This window comes from Curcuma longa, chromosome 7, assembly GCF_044706935.1.
Source record: "Curcuma longa cultivar G26 ecotype Majalengka, Jawa Barat chromosome 7, ITB_CL_G26_1.1, whole genome shotgun sequence".
Classification (NCBI taxonomy): domain Eukaryota; kingdom Viridiplantae; phylum Streptophyta; class Magnoliopsida; order Zingiberales; family Zingiberaceae; genus Curcuma; species Curcuma longa.
The window spans coordinates 12,540,227-12,561,263 of NC_133867.1; the positions used below are offsets into that span (position 1 = coordinate 12,540,227).

General features: G+C 36.1%; 1 pseudogene; it reads left to right on the forward strand.

Annotated features, from left to right (window-relative positions):
- LOC141832656 (uncharacterized) overlaps positions 1 to 21,037 on the forward strand; it is a 178,309-nt pseudogene that overhangs the window by 19,827 nt on the left and 137,445 nt on the right.

Sequence of the window (21,037 nt, forward strand, 5' to 3'; positions counted from 1 at the left end):
CTTTTTTTGATTTTATTGTCTCTATTGAACAGATCCACAAAGATAGATGCAATATTGGAGTGGTTTTGCATCATGTATATGTCATGATAAGGGTCGTGATTTAATTCAATACTAGTCAAGCAGAAGATGACATATCAATCAGGCATAATCAACATCAATCAATGCCTCACAACAAGAAGCCCTGAAGTATGGCCAGCACAAGGAGTGGGCGGCAGCAATTAAAAGAAACATCATATGCAAGATCAACAACAAGGTATCAAGGATAACAACAAGGTATTTTAATAATGGTTTTACGTGGATTAAAAATAATCATGCACTACGAATAGAAATTGGCCCTCGACCAAGTTGATCAAGCACAAGAGTAACCATTTGATTGACGAATCGTCGAAACAAGAACCTCTCCATATAATAGGATCCACAAATCAAGGTCCTACAATTTACAATAACTCTACACCTAGGAACTAAAAATCAAAGCAATGAGATTTGACTTTACCTCAAACAGAATTTGCTTATAATCGGTCAAGAAATAGGACTACAGGTTTCAGTCCTTTTGAGATTGTGATGTGAGCCAAGGAGGGGTTATAAGCTTACAAGACAAAACCAAGGAGGAAGAAGCATTGAAGGAATTGGAGGACCCCTCGCAAGGTCCAAGACTAAGAGAATGAAGCAAGCTTTGGAAGGCTTAATAATGAAGCTCAAGGAAAAGGAGAATCAATGCACAATGGAGGCAACAACCAAGTGGATCACATTCCTTCAACTTGAAAGTGAAATTGAGCCAACATGAAGACAGAACTTGAAGGCCCAAATTTGCATGATCAAAGATACATTCAAGGGCTACAAGTGGCCAATTTTCGTATGTATTTTTGGGGGATTTTTCTGAAATGACTTTTAATGTCTTTTGTGGGGTTTTAATGCCTTTTTGAGAGTCCCTAAGCTATTAATAGGATCAGTGGCTGCAATAGTGGAAAATAAATGTCCCATGCCTGATTGCATGATAGTGACACATAATTAGTGCTTAGTGGGTCTTAATGGATATTAAATGCTTAGTAGGAAGTGTAGTAGAGATTCAAGATTTCAGCCCTGATGGAGTCAAACCAAGTGAACAAGTTGCCCAACAAGCTAATATGGATCATATTCAACCCACTCTAGATGTTGTTGATGATTCATTATGCATCAATGGAGGCCCAATTACAAGAGCTAAGGTTAAGAAGATGAAGGACGCACTTAATGTGCTAATTGAAGATGTGAAGGCCAAAGTTACAATTGAAGAAGGTTTGATCAAGAGTAAGTCATGCGGCTTAGTCAACTTAATTCAAGCCTTGGATGAGCTTAAGTAGTCACTTAGTCCCATGATTATGTAGTAGAGATATGTAGGTACAATTTAGGCTCAATTTCTAGCTTTATTTGGGTTGCAATGATGCCATAAGCTTACTATAGCTAAGTAGTTTACATAGACCTTTACTAAATAGGCTTCCTTTTGGCCTTTTAGGGTTTTAGGTTATAGAGCTATAAATAAAGTGGATGACGGTCACACATGTATCTTTTGGCATATTTTCAATCTAAAGCATGGTGAGGCTCTCACTTGTTGGTTCTTCATTGAACTAGAACTTATCAAGGCATCCCCTTGTGGCGTTCAAGACTTATCAACCTCCATTCCAAGATTGTGGCGTCTTCCCTCTTCATCTATACCAAGGTTCGACTTTTCTAAGTATCGGGTCGAGGTTTTATTCATCTTTCTTATCGATTTAGACTCTCCTTCTTTCTCTCTTCAATTAGTTGTGGGTTATTGAGATATTTCTCTTTGGGTTCACATCAGTTGGTATCAAAGCCTCAGCTTTTCTAAATCGATTTGATTATCCTTTTCTTTTGTGCTTGAAACTTTATCTATTTTGTTCATCATTTGATACTTATTATTTGCATTTCTTTTAATCTTTGTAAGTCTTATTTGCTTGTTTCTATTCAAAAAAAAAAGGGAAAAAATTATTTTCAGCCAAAAAGAGGAAAAAAAATATTTTCAGCCAAAAAAAAAAAAGAAAAGTTAGCCTAACCAATTGATTCCCTACATGGGTTGATCAAACTCCTTAGGTTTGAAACGTTAAGTTATGTGCTTTATGAATAGATGGCTTCCCGGGGCTCAATCTACTCATCAAGCACTTAACCAATTTTATGGTTAGAACCCTTAGGTTAGCTCAACCAATTGATTTCCTACGTGGGTTGGTCGAACCTCATATATTTGGAAAACTATAAGTTATGTGCTCTATGAATAGATGGCTCCCCGAGGCTCAATCTACTCATCAAGCACTTAACCCATTGATTCCCTACACATGCTATAATATCACTTATTCATTTACACATTCATTGGTTCATCGAAACTTAACCTTAGGTTTTATACTTCATGTGGCCGAACCCTACAAATGGGGAGTCTAGGTTTTTAACTCCATGAATTCTTGATTTAGTAATTGAAAACATGCCAACAACCATATTAACAAACCATACCACCTATGAGCAAAGGTTAGCCTTCTCTAAGGTTCTACTCTTGTTTTCATTTTTAATTGGAAATCTTTGTCATAAACATGTAGGTTGGTATCACATGCAATTTATATCATCTTAAAACTCCTTTCATAACATTTGCTTGCAGGTATTCAAGGTGAATTTTAAGAATAAAAATTGATGCAAGGTACTATTAATGGAATATAAAAGCTCCAACACAAGCTTCTATGATTATGGAGGACTTGCCACTAGGAACAATAGTAGTAGTGGTGAGTATCAATCTTATCATATATCATTTAAATTCAGAAGACAAAATGTGTCTCAAGTTATATAGGTGTTAAGAATCTATTTACATAAGTTTGGTCATGTCTTCTTTTATTGGTATGGTTGTTTACAACCCTATATAAATAGACATATATTTGAGTAGTTAACATGACTTCCTCATCAAATTCTATTGAATTGACATATTGTAGTTATCAAATCGTAGTCCTTAGAAAAAACCTTTATCTTTTGGAATCATCTCACTCGATGAGAGGTCATAAAGCAAAAGTTTTAAGACAATTACTCAAGGTTGGGGTTTAGGGGTCACTGTTTGTGAGTTCAATATTAGGGTTTGAGGTTTGAGTTGGTTTGAGGTTAAGGAGTTACGAATTAAGGAGTTAATATTAAAGGAAACACCTTAAGAGTTAAGGTTAGGATTAATGGGTTAATGACCAAGGTGATAGGGGAATAGTATTTGTTCAGTATAAAGTTTTGGAGGGTTGAATTGTAGAGATATATAATCTAATACGATTTGTCTCAAATTATAACCTAAGATTTGTGTTTAGTGATACATAATCTTTTCAAAAAATTGATTTGGGATCTCATATTTGAGTTATCAATTTGTCATCCATCATAATGAAATATTTTGTTCATGATTTGTCATATGGTCAAAATTGTATATACCCATGATCTTAGTTAAAGGGTAGCAACGCTAAAAGTTTTATCGTCTCTTGGTTTTGAATTTTTTTTGGTATCATTGGATGTATGCTGGTTGGACATTTATTTAGTTCATTTGTGGTGGGTATCACTTTGTCGAGGTGTGTGATTCATGATTAGAGGCAACGAAAAGTCATCATTGGCTTTGCACATGAGCATGCATCTTGCATTGAAAATCCAATGTATAGTTGGATTGTTGGGGTGGCAAGTTGCTTTAATTGGTGCATTTGTTTTGTAATGCATGAGCATTATAGTGTTAGCTTTAATTATAATATCCTAGATGTGGTAAATGTGGTGTTTCCTTATCTTGACCATGCCATCAACTTTAATGTGGTGTTTCCTTATCTTGACCATGCCATCAACTTTTTTTCCTTTCATGGTGCTGACCCTACTTTGACGATATCAACTTAGTCGGTATGGTATGTTGCAAATAGTGTTGACCCTTTTGTGTGTGAATATTTTTAGGCATTTGGATAAGTATTGCATAACATAGTTGGTATAAATGGTATATTATGGCTTGTTGCAAGATGTTGATTGATGAAATGTTCAAGCTAAATTGGTGTGGCAACTTATTAGGTGAAATTCATTACTTTGAATGTTATGGTTACAAGTTATTCGTGTTGTCGACATGGTAGTTATAGTAAGGATTACTTCTCTTTAGGTTATTTAATTTTAAGTGGTGTCCAACACTTTCATGCTAATGGGTAGACTAATTGATAGTTTCTTTTACTATGTTGTTAGCATAGTTTCTATGTTGTTAGCTAATGGGTAGACTCATCTTTTTTTATTTGTTTGATCCAATTATTGTTGGGATGGGTATAGTATTTCTTATATACATGTGAAGTTTATTTTAGGGTGTGTAAAATCTTGTAAGAGATCCTAGGTATTATTGGTCACACTAGTGGCCTAGACTCAAATTTTGTTGACAAGTTGTTAGAATACAATGTGTTGAAAACTCTTGAAGTTGTTTGATACTCTTTTCAAGAACTAAAAGTGTGTAGACCAAAATTTGAGATTTGTTGACACTTATTTATCACATCTGATTTTGGTTCACTTACTCTCCTATTTTAATCAACTTAGTCTTCTATTTTGGTAAACTTACTCTCTTGTTGGTCCACCCAAATCCCTTATTTTGGTAAACTTGGTCTCTTGTTGGTCCACCCAAATCCCTTATAGGATTACTTGATTCTTAGGAGTAGCCAAGTATGGTTTTGGGAGCATTACATGATATTTAGATCCTTGATTTATTTTTATGATTTGATAAATAATTATATGAAGGGGAGCTTTGACGCAACAATAAAGTTGCAACTATGTGACCATGGTCACGGATTAAAGTCGTGGAAAGAACATCTTACAATTTTGAAGTGTGGTCTGATCTTTCTCTGAGATCCTATGTTAACGGGAATTTCGCACGTCAGATTGCCCTTTTGTTAAATAAATTACATATCTTGATTTATTATTTGAATTGAAATCCTATCTGGATTAAAGTTATTTATTTAAGAATCACTAATCAATTTGCAATCTACAAACCTAAGAAGTTGAGCTATGATGTGGTTGGAGACTAATCTATAGGTGGTTGGAGATTAATCTATAGTTGATATTTAAACAAATTGATGATTCATCATGATTTAAGATATTAATCTATGATCAAAGTTGTTACTCTCCAATTTATGATTTGTGATTTGTTTCATGATCAAATAATTAATTTATTTTGGGGCATATATTTGAGTTATTGTTCTATCACTGATCGTTATCCATATGAATAATCGAAGTTATTTGTGATTGCAATTATTCTTATAATTATTATATGTGATTTTCTAGATAAATTTTTTATTTAGATTCATCATGTAACTATGAATCTGCATCTCTCTCTTTCCTATCAACACTATTATATCTTTGGAAGCTGCCACAAGTATCATATGTAGTGTGCATCATGCATCCTTTGCTTGTTTAGTGTCCTACTAGCTACTCTTCTTTATTAGTAGTGTTTCTTTCTATAGGATTTCCATCGATATGAATCTAAATTGCATGGGAGAAACAAAGAATTTAATAGAAGTATGTTCCATCAAATAGGTATAGTAAGAGCTAGGCAAAAGGTTGAAAGAGAATTTCATTTCATTGTAGGTTCAAATGATGTTGAATTTTGCAACAAAGGAGAGTTGGATATTTAATCAACTATAGGATTGGGGACTCTTGAAGGAAGAGTGGAAGGAGAGGAGAGACAATCCTTGAAAATAGAAATAATGAAGGGGTGAAATGGATATTGGTGACAAAATACGAGACCTTTGTTGTTGGCTTAAAATGATGGAGAATACCTTAAATAAGTGGTAAAGAATAGTAATGTTGGTTGACCTAGACATTAATTATAGAGTCTCATTTATGTCCAATTTTAGTTCACTTTGGGATAAACATGAACCCCAGCTATCCTAATTTTCATTCCATTCCAAAGAAAGCCAAATATTTCTCAAAATCAAATAATGTATAAATTCATCTTTATCTCAAATAAAGCAATTAATTAATTTCCATTCTGCACAAAGAAATAAAAAAATAAAATGCTTTTAATTAAAATGTATTAGCAGTTGACAATCATAAATTGACATTAGTTTAGAATTGTCAAATGTAGAACCTATAGCAAAACATCATAATGAGAAGTGCAACATTCATGATTACGAGAAGCAAAAAAACTCATGATGGAAGTTTTGTATTTGATAAAGCTTTAGATAAAAAAGGAAGATGGATACTAGACTCCGGGGAAAGTAGAATATAGGGTTGCGTTTGTTGTTTCACAATATCCATTTATATATAGTATCCAAGTGTTTTTTTAATTAATTAATAACTAGTATAACGTATCTAAACTCATTTTTTCCCTCTATTTTGTTTTCAATATAAACTCCCATAATAACTTAATGTGAGTTTATACTGCGTGATATTGTAAGAAGAAAGAATCATACGTGGCAGAGTTAAGCCAATAGTCAAGTCCAGGTGGAGATCAAAAGTCAAAATTTGGTGGAGGTTAAAGAGCCAACTTTGACCTCATTGGCTCGGTTCGAGAACTTTGGCTCCTCCATCCCTTAACATGGCTACCTCGACTTCAGAGAACTCAACCTCCTCGACTCTCTCATCGACACGACCACCCGGACTTCAGAGGGCATAACCTCCTTGACTATCTCATTGACTCGGCCACCCCAATTTCAAAGGACACAACCTCCTCGACTCCCTCACCGACTCAGGCCACCCAACTCTAGAAGACACAACCTCCTCAACTACCTCACTAACTCTGCCATCCCAACTTTAGAAGATATAGTGCCTCATCGACTCAGTCACCCTGACTTACTCATCAACTTGGCCATCCTGACTCTAGAGGACACATCCTCCTCGACTCCCTCACAGACTCAGCCACCCTGACTTAGAGGGCACAACCTTCTCAACTGATGTGGACCAAGGAGGGGATACAAGCTTACAAGATAAAACCAAGGAGGAAGAGGCATTGAAGGGAATTGGAGGACCCATGACAAGATCCAAGACTAAGAGAATGAAGCAAGCTTTGGAAGGCTTAATAATGGAGCTCAAGGAAAAGGAGGATCAATGCACAATGGAGGCAACAACTAAATGGATCACATTCCTTCAACTTGAAAGTGAAATTGGGCCAACATAAAGACAAAACTTGAAGGCCCAAATCTACATGATCCAAGATGCATTCAAGGGCTACAAGTGCCCAATTTTCGTTAGTATTTTTGGGGGAATTTTCTGAAATAATTTTTGATGTCTTTTGGTGGGTTTTTAATGCTTTTTGGGAGTTCCTAAGCTAGTATTATGGGAAATAAATGTTATGCATGCATGTATGATAATGGTGCATAATTAGTGCCTAGTGGGTCTTAGTGGATATTAAAAGCTTAGTGGGAAGTTAATGTTTCAACCTCCACTAAGTCTATATATAGGAGAACTCTTGTATGGCTAAGGCATGTTGAGTTTGAATGAAATTAGAGTTTTCTCTATTGTGAGAGCTTCCTTTGGTTCTTAGGCAAAGAACTAATCGTGATCTTATCAAGGCAACTTGTGGCGATCAAAACCCTCATGACTTATCACTCACCTTCTCATCTTTCTTGAGTATGGCATCAATATCCTTCCCTACATCTGAATATCAAGGCGATTCATTCCAAGGTATTTATCATCAACTACCTTACCGACTCGGTCACCCGACTCCAAAGAACACAACCTCATTGACTTGGCCACCTTGACGTCGAAGGATTTAGACTTTCGACTCCTCTAAAACCTAATCATCCAACAGGGGTTTACTGATGGTTACTATGGATATTTCTAAACATTGCACCACAAGTTATTTTGTGTATTTTTTTTCAATATAAACTCCCATAAATAACCTAATGTGAGCTTATACTAAGTGATATGATAAGAAGAGAGAATTATATATGGCAGAGTGAAATCAATAGTCAAGCCTTGATGGAGATCAAATGTTAAGACTTGGTGGAGGTTAAAGAGCCAACTTCGACCCCATTAGCTCGGTTTGAGAACTTTGGCTACATCCATCGACTTGGCCACCTCGACTCTAGGGGACATAGCCTTCTTGACTCCCTCACCTACTCGACCACCATGATGTCTGACAACACAACCTCCTTAACTTTCTCACCGACTCAGCCACCTCGACTCTAGAGGATACAACCTCCTCAACTCCCTCATCGACTTAGTTACCTTAACTCCAAAGGACACAACCTTAACTCCCTCACCGACTCAGCCACCCCGACTTTAGAGGACCGAACCTCCTCGACTATCTCACTGACTTAGCCACCCTGAGTCTAGAGGACATAGCCTTCTCCAACCACCAGGACTTTAGAGGACACATTCTCCACTCCCTCATCGACCCAACATCGACGATTCAGACACCATGACTCTAAAACCTAATCATCCTAAGGGGCTTACTTGCGGTTACTACAAATATTCTTGAATATAGCACCATGAGTGAATATAGGAACAATCATATGGGTATCAAACTTCGTCCCCTAAATGCTCTCCTACATACACGTGGCATGCAATGAATGGAGAAGTAACAACTGTCGGATTTGGTCTCCTAGGATTGCGGATGTGGAGATGCTCTTTTCGACGAACATATAAACTCTGGAGAAATCATGCAAGGCATAAGGGATATTTTATTTTCTTTCTTCTTCTTAATCCATTGTTCTACTGTTTCCACTTTTCCTAAGACATTATGCTAACCTGAGTGTTGGAGCAGTCACGTTGAGCTCCCTCGACACCAATTTTAATTCTCATCGAGTGTTGTAGGTATCTTTGGTTGTTCCATCTCTCCAGGACCTTCAACATCGTCACCTCTGCCATTTCATCTTGCTAACTCCCAAGGTCGATTGTCTGTGGAAATTCTCTCGCCTGAATTGAGATGCTATGATGGTGGAATCGAGAAAAATTATCGGAGGCCCAAGCACCATAGGAGACGCAGCTCATGTTGAAGTTATCACCATGTCACGAGAAGATTTTCAAGCATTAAGGGATTAAGCAACGCAACAATTTTTACACAGACTTCCGTCAGTGAACTCAACACTAGAATATTCAATGCTTCACCCGAGGCACCTCTCCTCCTAATGGAGCAACAATTAGGTGGAAGAGCTACCAAATATCTTATGGGCGTATAGGACTACTCCTTGGGAAAGTACAAAAATGGCACCATTCCATTTGATTTATGGAGGCGAGCCACTTATTCATGTTGAAATTCGTGTGAAATCTGCCTGAGTACAAGCCTATAACTTCGACAACCCTACTGTGTGAGCCCTCTAACTTGGACTAGTCACTGAGAACTGAGAGAAGACAACCATGTGACTAGTAGCTTATCGACAACAGATGTGCTAGAATTACAACAAGGCAAAGGGCTCAATCGACCCTGATAAACTATACACCTATAACCCTATCAACCAAAAATCTCGAGTATTAACCTTTATTTCATAGACTACTTGCCTACTTTACTTGTTTTGACCTTTGTAGCATTAATATATCATTTGTCCCAAACTTATCGTGTTGCCACGAAATTGAACATATGCATGCTCCCATGCAGTTGAAGTATAAGATACGAGAAATTTTGGGGTTAATTATAAATAATTTAGCCCTGATTGGTTAACATGGATTAAGGAGGTTAAATGAGGTAAATTCCACCTACGAACATACAATATCCAGTTGTTGATCTTCTATCTTGATGATCTCCTGCCCAATCTGCATCGCAGTATCCCACAATTTCTGTATTATGGTTATTTCTCATCCAGATTCCTTTTCCTGGTGTCCCTTTCAGATAGTGGAGGATTCTTTCTGCTGCTTTCCAATGACTTTTCTTTGGTGCGTGCATGTTTTGGCTAAGTTGTTTTACTGCAAATGAAATATCTGGACGAGTAATGGTTAGGTAAATCAATTTACCTACTAACCTTTGGTATTGCTGAATGTCCTCCCAAGGATTGTCATTATCATTTTCTTTCTTAGATGTGAAGTAGGGGCTATCTACTGGTTTTGCTCCAAGTTTTCCAGTTTCCTGTAAGAGGTCAAGTGTATACTTTCGTTGGGATAGAACTAGCCCATTAGGAGAGTAGGCTAGTTCTATACCTAGGAAGTACTTTAGTTTTCCTAAATCCTTGATCTCGAATTTAGAATTGAGAAATGATTTAACTTGATTTATTAGATTTATATCATTTCCTGTAATAATGAGGTCATCTACATAAATAAGAATGATGACAGTTTTATCATTTTCTATTTTAACAAATAATGAGGAATCGCTACTGCATTTTTTGAACTTATAGCTTAAAAGAGCTGAGCTGAGTTTAGCATACCATGCCCTTGGAGATTGTTTGAGGCCATATATGGCCTTGTTCAGTTTGCATACCTTCCCTTCATATCTTTTTTGAATTCCTTGTGGAATTTCCATATAGACTTCTTCTTCTAGTTCTCCCTGCAGAAAAGCATTGGCAACATCCATTTGATAAAGTGGCCAATCCATATTTATTGCAAGGGCAAGTAAGACTCGGATGGTGTTCATCTTGGCTACGGGTGCAAATGTCTCCTTATAATCAATTCCATAGGTTTGAGTGTATCCTTTGGCTACCAGTCTAGCTTTGTGTCGTTCAATGGTACCATCACTTTTGTGTTTGATCTTGTATACCCATTTGCACCCTACAGGTTTCTTCCCTTTAGGCAAATTGGTGATCTCCCAGGTGTCATTCTTTTCTAAGGCATTGATTTCTTCTTCCATTGCCTTTTGCCAAGATTGTTGTTCTTTTGCTTCCTCATATGTTCTAGGTTCCTGTGCTTTATCTATGCCACTCAAGAATGCTTGGTGACTTGATGAGATATTATTAGTGGTATAATAATCAGAGATAGGATGACATAACATGCTAGAGTGATAGTATGTTCTACGATTAATCCATTCAGATGGAGGATACCTTATTCTTGTTGACCTCCTTAGTGGTGCAGAAGAGGAGGGTAGATGTTCAGTTCCTCTTGATCCACTATTGTTGGTTAATTGAGACGGAAGTTCATTTTCTCCCCCTTGTTCTAGACTCTCCTCAGTTTCTTCAGTATTGGGATTGGTTCCTTCTTGTGAGCTTTCTAGAGACTCTAAGTTGCTACTTTGAGACGGATCTTGTCTTTCTTCAAGAAATAGAGGACAAGTATCAATTGGGTTTCTTCCCTTTGTTACCTCTTCTTCCTTTGTTTCTGAAAAGAAAAACTCATTTTCCACAAATATCACATCCTTTGATGTGTACATCTTGTTAGTAGCAGGATCAAAGCATTTATATCCTTTTTCTGATGTAGCATAGCCAAGAAAAATACATTTCCTTCCTTTATCATCCAATTTAGTTCTAAGCTGTAATGGGATGAAAGCATAGCATGTGCACCCAAACATTCTTAAATGAGAGATATTAGGCCTTTTATTGTATAGGAGTTCTATTGGAGACTTTCCTCCTAAGTTTTCTGTTGGCATTAGATTTATGAGATGAGTTGCTGTGCTAATGGCTTCACACCAGAATATTTTGGGAACATTAGCATGATTTAGGAGAGTTCTTGCTGTTTCTAGTAGATGCCTATTTTTCCTTTCGGCTACCCCATTTTGTTGAGGGGTATAGGGACATGAGGTTTGATGAATAATTCCCCTTTCTTTTAAGTATTCTCTTATTTTATTGCTTGTGTATTCTCCACCATTATCGGATCTAAGGATTTTAATATTGCCATTGTATTGCCTTGAGATATAATTGTTATAGCTTTTAAAAGCCTCAAATACTTGAGATTTATTGGTGAGCATGTAAACCCAAGTGTATCTGGTTTTATGATCAATGAATGTAACAAAGTATTTATAACCTTGTTTAGACAAAATTGGAGAAGTCCATACATCAGAGTGAACCAGATCAAAGGGTTTTTCATATATAGTGGTAGAACAAGGATAGTTTGCCTTTGTTTCTTTCCCGAGAATACAAGGTTTGCAAATATTATCTAAACTAGCTGTAGGAAAGTAATATTTTAGGACATAACTACTAGGGTGACCTAGTCGAGCATGCCAAAGTTGGGAGTCCTCCTGGCTTGCTTTAAAGACCTGATAGCCATGGTCCAAAACATAAAGGTTATTCCTTCTATATCCCTTGCCAATCAAAAGATTTGTCTTGATATCCTGAAATGATACTTTGTTAGAGTCAAAAATAACCTTACAATCATATTCCTTAGTTATTTTACTAATAGACATTAGATTGGAAGTAAAATTTGGAACATAGAGGGCATCCGTTGGCTTTCCTAATAAATCAATTTCTCCTATTTGATTTACTGTTATGTTTTGACCATTAGCTACCTTAACTGTTTTACATTCTTCCAAGTTTCTGAACTTTATGATTTTATTCCTATCATTTACCATATGATAATCACATCCTGAATCAATAATCCAATGTTTAGTATCTAGAGTGGAGTTTAAGCATATACCTGTTGTAGAGGTTTGGTGATGCTCCTCCATAGAAGTTTGTGCTTTTAATGTTTGCATGGGTTCCTTCTTTCGAAATGCCTTTGGTCTTAAATGAGGATGAAGAAACCAACACTTGTCCTTTGTATGCCCTTTCTTCTTGCAATTGGGACATACTTCTTCTTTTGGATGAACTTCGTTAATCTTGAACCCATGAACTTCCATTTTTTTGTTTGAAGTTTCTTCAATATTCAAGCTTGACTCGGTTCTTTGGATGATTTGCAATACGTCATGATAGGTAGGGAGATTTTGCATTCGCAGAATTTCCTGTCTCATAGTTGAGAATGAGTCTCCGAGAGTCATAAGAAGACTAAAAACCTTGTCTTCATTTTGTCGCTTTATTATTTCTGTCGGATCGGTGGTTGGTGGTCGTAGAACCTCAAGCTCGCTCCATAAGTTACCAAATTCTCCAAAGAGTTGTGGAAGAGTCTTGTTCTCTTTTCTCATGTCTGCTATTTGTCTTCTTAGTTCGAAGACTCTTCCGATGTTGTTGGTTTGCCCATATAGTGCCGAGAGATGATCCCATAAAGCTTTAGCATTTGGAGAACAAGCAACCATACTCTTGTGAGCTTCATCTAGAGAAAGAAGAAGATGAACAAATACTTGATTATCTTTCTTCTGCCATTCTTTGAAGGTAGGATTAGATTCGATAGGAGGATCCTGAAGAATATGATCTTCAAGGTTATAGGAACTTAGGATCCTCTTAATGAATCCGGACCATTGAATATAGTTGGAGGAACTAAGAAGAAGAGAAGAGAAGAGTTGAGGAGGGAGCGAGCTTAGTTGCGGAAGAGGTAGACTCTGCTGCTCTGATACCATGTTGAAATTTAGCTTTGGTATTAACTTCAAAGCTTGTTACAAAATGGAGGAGAACCCATGAAAAACTTGTTGTAAGAAAGAGGAGAAAACATGAAGCCTTTTCTTCATTATCTTGAAAGTAACCATACAAGGTGGTTTTATAGTGTTACATGAGAGCATCCTCTTGAATGTTGTGGCTCCAACGTTCATGTTTTTGAATGCATTTAATGCATTTAATGCATTAATGCATTTTTTGAATGTTAATGCATTTAATGCACTTTTGAATATTCTGTTGCTTTGTCTTAATGCATTTCTTTGTTTTCTTACATGATAAATGCATTTAATGCACTTCATCATGATGAATTGAAGGATCCTCCTTGTTGCTTTTTGCATTTCTTCTTGCATGATAAACTAGATTTGACTTCATCTTTAATTATTTGACGCCTTGAACTTTAACATCTCTATAGCAATAAATAAAGGGAGTGACGGCCACATATGTATCTTTGGCATATTTTCAATCTAAAGCATGGTGAGACTCTCACTTGTTGGTTCTTCATTGAACTGGAACTTATCAAAGCATCCCCTTGTAGCATTCAAAAACTTATCAACCTCCATCCCAAGGTTGTGGCGTCTTCCCTCTTCCTCTATACTAAGGTTCGGCTTTCTTAAGTATCGAATTGAGGTTCTAATCATCCTTCTTATCAATTTAGACTTTCCTTCTATCTTTCTTCAATTCTTTGTGGGTTCTTGAGATTTTTCTCTCATGGGTTCATATTAGTTGGTATCAGAGCTTTGATCTTTCTAAATCGATTTGGTTATCATTTTTTTTTTAACTTGAATCTTTATCTATTTTGTTCATCATTTGATATTTATTGTTATCATTTCTTTCAATCTTTGTAAGTCTTATTTGCTTGTTGCTAGAAAGGGAGGCTGAAATTTTGAAAATAAGATAAAAAAAGGTAAAAGAAAAGAAGCAACAAAAGGTGGGTGTAGAGACCTTGTAATTTCTATACTTGCATTTTCTTTTACTACCCTTACCTTTCGATTTTGCATTTTTTTAAAATTTGCCTAGATTTAATTCTTGCACATGTCTAGATTAAGTTCTGGCAAATTTCATTTCAACTATCTTTATCTTTCAACTTTGAATTTCTTTAAAGTTTTGCCTAGATTTAATTCTTACATTTGCCAAAATTACATTCTGGTAAATTTTCTTTTAGCACTTATTTCAAGTATCCTTCAATTTAGCATTCTCATAAGTCTTGCCTAGATTTAACTACCTAGATTAAGTTCTGATAAATTTTCTTTAAGCTTTTATTTTAAGTATCTTTATCTTTCAATTCCGTAGTCTAATAAGTTTTACCTAAATTCAATTTTGATAAATTTTCTTTCAACATTTAATTCAAGTTTTCAATTTTGCAATTGCATTCTTTTTAAATTTCTATCTTTTATCCTAATTTCCTTGGAGATTTTCAATTAGTCAAGGAATGCTTATAAGGAATTGCCTCAATTGTAAGTTCTTTAAAGAGCTAACATTAGTGAGTTGAGTGACAAAAGCTTACTTTAATGACACAAGTGGAGAAGAAGCAAGACCTAGAGAAACCCTTAAACAACGTGCCTTGAGACAACACTTGGAACGCATGCAAATCAAATTCAGTCAAATACTCGACAGATTAGAAAGACAAGATGCTATAATTACTGGACTACAAAATAGTCAAATTGGTAGAGTTCCTACATGAAGTGCAAGGCCATATAGCCGTGATGACAATAATGATGTTGGCATTTCTGAGGACATTGATGATAGAGCTTCTAGTGACAGAGTCATGTTAGAATTGGTGTTAGAAGAGGAAGGACAAATGATTATGTTGATAGAAACTTAGGCAATATCAAGATGAAGATTCCTTCATTTCAAGGCAAAAGTGATCCAAACGTATATTTAGAGTGGAAAAAGAAAGTGGAATTAGTGTTTGATTGTCACAAGTACTCTGAAGAAAAGAAAGTAAAACTTGCTGCTATTGAGTTTATTGATTATGCTATTATTTAATGGGATCAAATTATTCTAAATAGGAGAAGAAACAAAGAGAGACCCATTGACACATGGGAGGAGATGAAATCTATAATGTGAAAGAGGTTCATTCCCTCACATTACTATCGAGATTTGTACCAATGATTATAAAGTCTAACACAAGTGTCCAAAACAGTGGACGAATATCACAAAGAGATGGAGATTTCTATGATTCCAGCCAATGTGGAGGAGGATCGAGAATCAACCATGGCACAATTTTTACAAGGCTTGAATCTAGAAATTTCAAATGTAGTGGAGTTGCAACATTATGTGGAGCTTGAAGATAAGCTACATATGTCCATCAAAGTTGAAAGGCAACTCAAAAGGAAGGGTTTAATCAAGCATGGGCGAAGTCATAATTTGTCCACTTGGAAATTTAGCAAGACTCAGTTTTTGAAGCATAAAGATGCTAGTTCTCCATTGGTCAAAAGTAAAGAACCTATGCAATCTTCAAGAAATAGAGATACTAAATGCTTTAAGTGCTTTAAATGCATCACAATGTCCAAACAAAAGAATTATGATTTTGAAAGAAAATGGTGATATTGAAACTGAGAGTGAGTGTAAAGATGATAGTGCCTTACCACCATTATTGGAAAGTGATGTAGAAGAGTATCCCATTGAAGGTGAAGCCCTGGTCACTAGTTGTGCTCTAAATATGCAAATGAAGGAAGAAGATGAAGAACTACTAGAGAACATATTTCATACCCGTTGTCACATCAAAGAGAAGGTATGTAGTATGATTATCGATGGGGGAAGTTGCAATAATGTAGCTAGTAACTCTCTTGGTTGAGAAATTATGCTTGCCTACCACTAAAAGTCCTAGACCTTATAAACTACAATGGTTGAATGATTGCGGAAAAGTTAAGGTCACTAAGCAAGTATTGATTTCATTATCTATTGGTAGGTATCATGATGAGGTTCTGATGTGGACCAAGGAGGGGATACAAGCTTACAAGACAAAGCCAAGGAGGAAGAGGCATTGAAGGGAATTGGAGGACTCATGACAAGATCCAAGACTAAGAGAATGAAGCAAGCTTTGGAAGGCTTAATAATAGAGCTCAAGGAAAAGGAGGATCAATGCACAATGGAGGCAACAACTAAATGGATCACATTCCTTCAACTTGAAAGTGAAATTGGGCCAACATAAAGACAAAACTTGAAGGCTTACACGAAAGGATGGACCGACTTGAAGGAGGAAGAGCTCCTAACCATGGGGGCAATTCTAATCATGGAGAATCTCATCAAGAAAGTGACCTCCTATTCTATGGTTCTCCAAGAGAAAGAAGGAGGCGTGAAGGGGGAAGAAGACATGAAAGAGGAGGTAGAAACTATCGACATGAAGATGATCTAAGAGGTATGAAAGTCAAGGTACCTTCCTTCAAAGGAAGGAATGACCCCAACACATATCTTGAGTGGGAAATGAAACTAGAGCAAATATTCTCATGCCACAACTACAATGGTGCAAAGAAAGTGAAGGTGGCTGCCCTTGAGTTCACTGATTATGCTTTAATTTGGTGGGATCAAATGCAAAAGGAGAGAAGAAGGTATGGAGAGCATCCTATCAACACTTGGGATGAAATGAAGACTTTGATGAGAAGGAGGTTTGTGCCTTCCCACTACCACAGGGAATTGCACAACAAATTGCAAAGACTCATCCAAGGGAGTAGGAGTGTGGATGAGTATTACAAGGAGATGGAGGTGGCTTTGATTAGAGCTAATATTTTGGAGGATAGGGAAGCAACCATGGCTCGGTTTCTCCATGGCCTAAACCGAGATATTGGAGACATTGTGGAGTTACAACATTATGTGGAGCTTGAAGACCTAGTTCATCAAGCAATGAAAGTGGAGCAACAATTAAAGAGAAAGGGCATTATGAAGAAATCATCTTCTTCAAACTACTCTTCAAGTTGGAAGGACAAGCCAAAGAAGGAGGGTTCTTCTTCTAATTCAAAGGAGGTAACAAGCACTACGAAGCCTTTTCATACTACTTCTTCTTCTACTTCTAAGAGCAGGGATATTTTCTCTTTTGAGTTTAGGGTTTAGACCCTAGTAACACCCTGTGGTAGGGTTTAGGGTTTAGGGTTTTATAGCAGTGACTCTAGTAACACCTTTTTTTTTGAGTTTAGGACCCAAATAGAGAAGCGATAAAGATAGATGGAGAATGAAAACACCAATAGAATACTAAGGATGAAAGATCAACAAAGATGAACAAGAACAAGACGCAAACCTGAAAATCAAGGAGCCAAGGCTCTAATACCAAATGATAAGCACCTTGGAACGGATTGCCTTGATATTCAGATGTAGGGAAGGATATTGACGCCACACTCAAGAAAGATGAGAAGGTGAGTGATAAGTCATGGGGATTTTGATCGCCACAAGTTGCCTTGATAAGATCACGATTAGTTCTTTGCCTAAGAACCAAAGGAAGCTCTCACAATAGAGAAAACTCTAATTTCATTCAAACTCAACATCCCTTAGCCATACAAGAGTTCTCCTATATATAGATTTAGTGGATGTTGAAACATTAACTTCCCACTAAGCTTTTAATATCCACTAAGACCCACTAGGCACTAATTATGTATCATTCTCATGCATGCATGACATTTATTTCCCATAATACTAGCTTAGGAACTCTCAAAAAGCATTAAAACCCACCAAAAGACATCAAAAATTATTTCAGAAAATTCCCCCAAAAATACCAACGAAAATTGGACACTTGTAGCCCTTGAATGCATCTTGGATCATGTAGATTTGGGCCTTCAAGTTTTGTCTTTATGTTGGCCCAATTTCACTTTCAAGTTGAAGGAATGTGATCCATTTAGTTGTTGCCTCCATTGTGCATTGATCCTCCTTTTCCTTGAGCTCTATTATTAAGCCTTCCAAAGCTTGCTTCATTCTCTTAGTCTTGGATCTTGTCATGGGTCCTCCAATTCCCTTCAATGCCTCTTCCTCCTTGGCTTTGTCTTGTAAGCTTGTATCCCCTCCTTGGTCCACATCAGGTTCTTTGTGATGTAGTGTCAATACATGCAAGCCATTTTCTTTTAGGTAGACCAATGCAATTTGATAGGAATGTCATGCATGATGAGTTCAAAAATAAGTATTCTTTTATGATGCATGGTAAACTTGTAACTCTTGTGCCATTAACTCCAAAACAAGTATATGAAGATCAATTGAGGATAGAAAATGAGAGTGAAAAAAGAAAAGTATGTGAGATAAGAAAGAATGGAAAAGAAAAGGAGTGTGAAAAATAAAATGTGTGGATGAGAGGAGTGAAAAAAAATAATGAAAAAGAAAAAAAACTTCAAGAGAAAGAGAGTAAAAAAAGTGAGCTTTTATGCAAAAGAATGAGAGGTTAAGAGAGTATTTTATTCTCAACAGTCGATGATTTTACTTTTGTAAAGAATACTTATTTCAACACTAACAATCTTAACTCTTCTTTGCCTAGTATTTTTAAATCTTTTTTGCAGGAGTTTTGATGATGTATTTCCTGATGAGGTTCCTGATGGATTACCACCACTTAGGGGAATAGAGCACCAAATTAATTTCATCCCAAGAGCAACAATTCTTAATAGACCGGTCTATAGGAGTAATCCAGCGGAGCTAAACGGGCTTCAAACGCATGAAGAGTTGATGAGGAAAGGGTACATCAGAGAAAGATTGAGCCCTTATATTGTTCCTGTTTTGCTTGTGCCTAAGAAGGATGGAACTTGGAGAATGTATGTTGATTGAAGGGCTATCAACAAGATTACGATAAAGTATCATCATCCTATTACTAGATTAGATGATATGCTAGATGAACTACATGGTTTTTGCATTTTCTCTAAAATTGATTTGAAGTCTGGCTATCATCAAATTCGAATGCGTGCGGCAGATGAATAAAAAACTGCTTTTAAGACTAGGTATAGTTTATATGAATGGTTAGTCATGCCATTTGGGCTAACTAATGCACCTAGTACTTTCATGAGATTAATGAACCATATTTTGTGTGTTTTTATTGGAGACTTTGTTGTAGTATGTTTTGATGACATCTTGATTTATAGCAAAAATTAGATGAACATCTAAATCATTTACAAAAAGTTCTACTTATTTTGTGAAATGAAAAGTTGTATGCTAACCACCTTCAAATTGTTCTTTTTGAACTAGTCAAATTGAGTTCTTAGTGATATTGTTAGTGCTAAGAGAAAAGTAGTGAATGAAAAGAAGGCTAAGGCTATTAATGAATGGCCAACACCAAAAATCATAACTGAGGTACATAGTTTTCATAGGTTGCCTAACTTCTATAGGACGTTTGTTAAAAATTTTAATACTTTAGTTGCACCCTTAACTGAAGTTGTTAAAAAGAATTCTGGTTTTCATTGAAATAGTGAATAAAATATAGTTTTCAACTTACTTAAGGAGAAGCTAACTTCTGCACCAATACTTGCATTACCTAACTTTGCTAAAACTTTTGAAATTGAGTGTGATGCATCAGGAATAGGTATTGGAGCTATGCTAATACAAGAAGGTCACCCCTTGCTTATTTTAGTTAGAAACTCAATGGAGCAACTTTGAACTATCCAACATACGACAAAGAGATGTATGCATTGGTGAGGGCTTTAGAGACACTTGCTAGCATTGCTTGTGGCCCAAAGAGTTTGTCATTCACACTGAGCATGAATCGTTGAAGCATTTGAAGAGCCAAAGTAAGTTGAATAGATATTATACAAAATGGGTAGAGTTCATTGAGTCATTTTCTTATGTGATCAAGTATAAACGAGGTATGAAAAATATTGTTGCCGAGCTTTGTCTCGAAAGGATATCTTGATCTCAAATTTGAATATTAATTTATTAGGTTTTGAATACATTAAAGATCTATATTCTAATGATCCTGACTTTGAAAATGTATTTGAAGTTTGTGAACATGCTGCATTTGGGAAGTTTTTATGTCACATTCCGAGAGACGACTGTTCGGAAAATTTCAGTAGCATCTCCTCTGTAACAATTCAATTTTTCTGAATACATAGTAAGATAGAGGCTCACACGGTGATCTACATCACAACATATGCATATACTACATGATAAAGGCCCACATGACCACTCTATATTGCAACATATGTATCCAATAAGGCTACAACAACACATAAGGGCCCACACAGCCACAAACTACATATCTTACACAAATCAACTACGTAACATCAAAAATCTCTAAAGTACATCGACAATGCTTACAATAAAGTCAAACAACAAACTTCACAAGTTTACGTTACAGAAATTTCGCAACAAAATTAATCACACAAATACGAATGTAAGTTCAAACCACAGATACATACAAAATTCTACAAACCACACATCGATAACAATTCGAATGATACAAACAAATACCAACCGAAAACCCACATAAGACACCAATGACTCCTGCTACTATAAGATTGGGGCAGTCTGACAAAACTCCAAGCTTCAAGCAACATCCTTATCTACTACTTGAGGAGACAAAATCCTAGAGTCTGGGTGGTGAGTATAAAATACTAAGTGGATAATCAGAATAGACAATGCATGAATTTAATCTTATTTAAGAAGCCAAGGAAATAGAGTAGATCATAAGTTATTACCTCAATTTCATTTTCTTCGTATATTCCTCCATTTATACATAATACATATTTATAAATCTGTATATCTATTTTTGGTTATTATTATTGTCTGGAATCAGGTAATATTTTTATGTA